Here is a 5,000-nt window from a genome sequence, read left to right as displayed (position 1 = left end):
ACTCTAAAATGGTCGACAGCTGACCAGTTTAAATATATAAACAACTATTATTAATGTGTTCATGCAGGACGCGTTCATCAAATGAAGGTGGTTAATGTAATATGTATATTAATAATGTAAATTAAATACTCACAGATGCTAATGTTGTGTTTTTATCCTGTGTTTACGGTTTCCAGGTGAGTATCAGCAGTTTTGCGTGCTTGTGGCGTTTGGGAAGTCCTTTACGGAGAGCCGCTGCGGTGTGTTGCGTTTGACTGAAACGCACTTCACTCGCGATTTTATTTGTGTTTATTAGTTTATAATTTTGTGTTTAATTGGCGGCGTCCCCCGCTCCCGCACGCTCCCGTGGAAACTTCTGTGTTTGACAGGCTCGCGCATTTATATCGCGACGCGCACGTGCTCCGCCCTCCGCTGTGACGCGTTTGTCTTGCCGGATCTACTTTCTGATTAGATCTTGCGCATTAATTCAACACACCCAGAGCATATATTGAAGTGAAATTAGCTAAACTACACAAACAAGCTTTATTGGCGTAGATGATGGTATTTAAGGACAAATTCTTCCCAAACATGTATATTATTTGGATTAATAGATATATTTAATATAAAAACAAATTTCTTTTCTTCCAAAAGTGGCATGAAAATGATATTGTTAGACAACTTCTAAATTTAAATGGTCATTTATTATCTTACAGTGGATTATTAGATGACTTTGGTTTTCTGATTACTGTAAAGGAATATGCCATTGTATTTGACTTTATTTTATGAGTATGGAAATGCGTCTTTAGAAGGAAAATATTCATTTTCTTTTCAGCTTATTCCCTTTATTAATCAGGGGTCGCTACAGCAGAATGAACCACCAACTTCTCCAGCACATTTTTAAAAAGCAAATGCCCTTCCAGCTGCAACCCATCACTGGGAAGCATCCATACACATTCATTCACACACTACGGACAATTCAGCTTACCCAATTCCCCTATAGTGCATGTGTTTGGACTGTGGGGGAAACCGGAGCACCCGGAGGAAACCCACACCAACATGCGGAAAACATGCAAACTCCACATAGAAATGCCAACTGACCCAGCTGAGGCTCGAACTAGCGACCTTCTGCTTGCTGTGAGGCAAAAGTGCTACCCACTGCGCCACTGTGCAGCCCCAGAAAGAAAATATGTTAAAGAAAACCTTTTTTAGGAGACCTAAATATCATTAAACAAAGTTATACTTATAGATATATTAGAAATATTATAACAGGTGGAACCGATATAAATATATATATATATATATATATATATATATATATATATATATATATATATATATATATATGTGTGTGTGTGTGTGTGTGTGTGTGTGTGTGTGTGTATAGATATGTGTATGTGTGTGTGTGTGTGTGTATATATATATATAAACTGAAAATGGCCCAATGTATTTATGAATATTAATTGGACAAAAGCTAAATATATGTTTAAATAATATAGTAAAAGAAGTTGCATTCACAATTGTACACTTTGTATATCCTGTTAAAGAGGTTTTAGAGAGATTTATTTGGATATTCATTATTCCAGTAATTTTTGTTTCATGGAAAATAATCTATTAATCTAATAATCGATTGTCCGTCTGTTTTGTAATTGTGTATACACAAGGATTTTTTGGGTGGATATGAGTAATTTTCTTGAACATTACTACATTTTATTTGTTTAAATTCAGCCCATATAAATTGTTTGCAACCACTTTAAAAGCCACTTAAAATAATTTAGTGAATCCAATTAATAATGTTTTCGGTGACTGTAGTGGCTATTCTTCCTGGGTTCCAACAAATAAAATGACAAATTTACATCAAAACATCAACAAAACCAAAACAAAACAAACAAACAGTAAAATACAACAACAGAAACAAATGCCAAAAAAAGGACAAATTTGCACTAAACCACAACAATATTCACCAAATACCACATCTAAACAAAGTCAAATTTACATTAAACCAAACCAATATTCACCAATAGCCAATCTAAACAACGCCAAATTTACATTAAAACGTAATTGTATAAACAACAATTAATCATAGAATTCAAAATTTGTTTAATAAAGCCTACCTAAAGCATACAATAACTGCTCCATTAAGTGTTACTTTAATCGTTTTTAACCTTATTTTACTTATTAAACACACCAGGCTGGCGTAAAGTTCACCTTTTTTAACGAATGTCAACACTTAAAGACGTTTTGGGGAGACTTATTTGTTTACTGTCCAAGAAAATTTGATTATATTGATAACTTTACCTCAAAATAATATTTTAATTGATTTTGACTCAAAAAGTGTGGCTAATCTGAGGAGTTTATAATGAATCTTATGATTTAGTTTAGGATATTTCATATAGATAAGTGTAGAATGAATGATTATAAACCTTATATAAAGATTTGTTCTTATTTAATTGATTTTCAGTGTATGAATAGTAAAAAATGTTAAGATGCAATTAAAGTAGTAATTAATTAAAATGAATAGTGAACTTGCTGACTAAAGGATATATAATTATACTGACAATGTGAAAGTATCTATTAAAGTCTATTATATTAAAGATTTTACATGAATAAAGTAGTGCTTAGTTCAGTTTATCTATCGTAATGTATGTTTTATCTGGTTAATTACCATTAATTTGACAGATTTTAAATGTTAATTTATGTTAATGAACATACATTGTTTTGCAAAATCAGACAGTTCGTGTTTATTTTACGTCGACTCTAATTAATTCGGCGAAATGATGTTTCCATATGCGAGGCTGTGCTGCGGACAGCTAAAAATAAAGGATGGCATAGCAACAAAGCGGCGATTGGCAGAGGGACGCGAGGAGCGGCTGGCCATTGGTCGAGGGCAGCGTCCACTCAGAAGACTGCGTAGTGACGTATGCGCAGCGTGTAGCAATGCATGATGGGAATTGGAGTTTCCAAAGAACGCACTGGAATAAAAGTTATAGCTTATTAGATCCCTTTTTGTACACATATATCGAACATTTTAATGATTTAATTATTTGTTTGTTTCTCAGATACTTGTTTCTTTCTTTACCGACACATATTTGTTTATTCATTCATGCCTATTTCACTTAAGTAGACATTTATTTTATAAGTTGATTTTTTATAAGTACCACCATTGTGTACATTTATATTACTTAAGTTACACATTTTTATTGCAAATAACTCGTATGAATCTCGTTAAATTGTTAATAAAAATATAAAGTTATATATATATATATATATATATATATATATATATATATAGTTTATACATTATATATCTGTTTTAAAGGACAAAAACAATTAAATGTAACATGATGTTATCCGATTATTATTCTTATGTTTTGTCTGTAAAACTAAATTTTTGCATATTTATTCCTTTTGAAATATGATTCAGTTTTGAAGATTAGACATTGAAATGCTTTAATACAATTTGTGTAACTTTTTACAATTTATTTTGAGGTATATTAATTATTATTTGTAGTAGCGAAATGATATGCAAATAATGAGTGGAAAAGAAGGTCAGCCATTGGTCATAAAAGTTAAACAAGTAATATAAACCATCTTACAATTTCACTACATCCAGTCCCACAACTTTTTAACTAATTATGTTGTCAAAACATTTACATGCTTCAACATTTTACTATAGTATCTGTTTTAAAACCGTCATTTCAATTGCTCTTATATGCAGATTCTGCGCTAAACTAAGTGTCTAAACATTTACACAGTGTCTGACATACTGAAGTGTTGATGTTAATAAATCTTTACTCAGTCTCCTCTTTGCATTAACTCAAGTTTTGTGCAAACCTGCAGAAATATTCAGCAACAGCAGCAGATGTCAATGCAGATCTATTTACGGCATATTTGTATCTGAAAGGGGAAACTAACTGTGTAAACATGAGTATCAGACAAAAGAAGAGTGCAGAAAGTGTTTAATATAGTTAATAATCATCAGAACAGTGTCAACGTTTAATCCTGAATGAGATTCTGACAGTAATATATTTCATCACCTTTGAATTATAAGGTTAGGCTCTATCTGTGTTCTGAATGATTTTGAGATATTGAGCTTCAAAGATTTTGCATTCCATAGCAAACAGTGTGTGTTTAATATATATATATATATATATATATATATATATATATATATATATATATATATATATATATATATATATATATATATATATATATTAAATAGAAAGTCTTAAAATGTAAACAACTTATAAAAACATCCCATAATGTAAATAAGCTGTCAATAACTAAATTCTGACAAAAAATAATCTTAAGATATAAATTCATTTGCTAAAACTCCACAGTGTCTTGATTACTATCTAAAAAATGTTAGAAATACATTTTTTAAAGAAAAATAATAAATAAATGCAGTTAATATCTATTTATTAGCTTATTATCATGTTTTATAGCTGCACTGTAAAAAATCCTGGTTGCCTTATGAGTCAATTGAACTGATTTAAAACTGATTTAAAGCAGCTTGTGTAACTCAAAACTAAGGTAGAACATGAGTAACTTAGATTATTAAGTTACAGTGAATTAAAACATGTGCTGTCATGACTAATTGTTCATATATAATGTTTTACAGTGTGTCTTTTTTATAATCAGGTTTTCAGTCTGTGAGGGTAGAGATTATATAACATAAGAGTTTTTTTTTCTATGTGTGGATTTGTACTAACGTTTGGGAACAAACGTTTACAAGAATAAAAATATAAAGAATAAATTATTAATTACTAATTAGGAGTCCTGCAATCAGTTAAAGTGTTACTAAAGACTTCAGTGGGCTATATCCTATATAGCAGGGGTGTCAAACTCAATTCCTGGAGGGCCGAAGCCCTGCACAGTTTAGTTCCAACCCTGCTCCAACACACTTACCTGTAGGTTTCAAACAAGCCTGAAGGACTCAATTAGTTTGATCAGGTGTGTTTAATTAGGGTTAGCACTAAACTGTGCAGAGCTGCGGCCCTCCAGGAACTGAGTTTGACACC

General features: G+C 31.2%; 2 protein-coding genes across 13 annotated transcripts in view; both read right to left on the bottom strand.

Annotated features, from left to right (window-relative positions):
* Positions 1–5,000, bottom strand: part of plbd1a (phospholipase B domain containing 1a) — a 522,382-nt gene that overhangs the window by 162,881 nt on the left and 354,501 nt on the right. The gene's annotated exons all lie outside the window — the stretch shown is intronic.
* tob2 (transducer of ERBB2, 2) overlaps positions 1–5,000 on the bottom strand; it is a 24,483-nt gene that overhangs the window by 9,044 nt on the left and 10,439 nt on the right. For 10 of the 12 annotated variants that reach the window (XR_015480236.1, XR_015480237.1, XR_015480238.1 and 7 more), the window contains exon 1: positions 134–356. The exons of the other annotated variants lie outside the window; for them this stretch is intronic. The gene's annotated coding sequence lies outside the window, so the exon portion shown is untranslated. Of the gene's footprint in view, positions 1–133; positions 357–5,000 lie in introns of those variants that run through there. 12 annotated transcript variants of the gene reach the window in all.

Source organism: Danio rerio, chromosome 3, assembly GCF_052040795.2.
Source record: "Danio rerio strain M-AB ecotype USA chromosome 3, GRCz13ab, whole genome shotgun sequence".
In the NCBI taxonomy this organism is placed as follows: Eukaryota; Metazoa; Chordata; class Actinopteri; order Cypriniformes; family Danionidae; genus Danio; species Danio rerio.
Note: the sequence above shows the minus strand (reverse complement) of the source record. Positions and strands in the feature narration are given on the sequence as shown.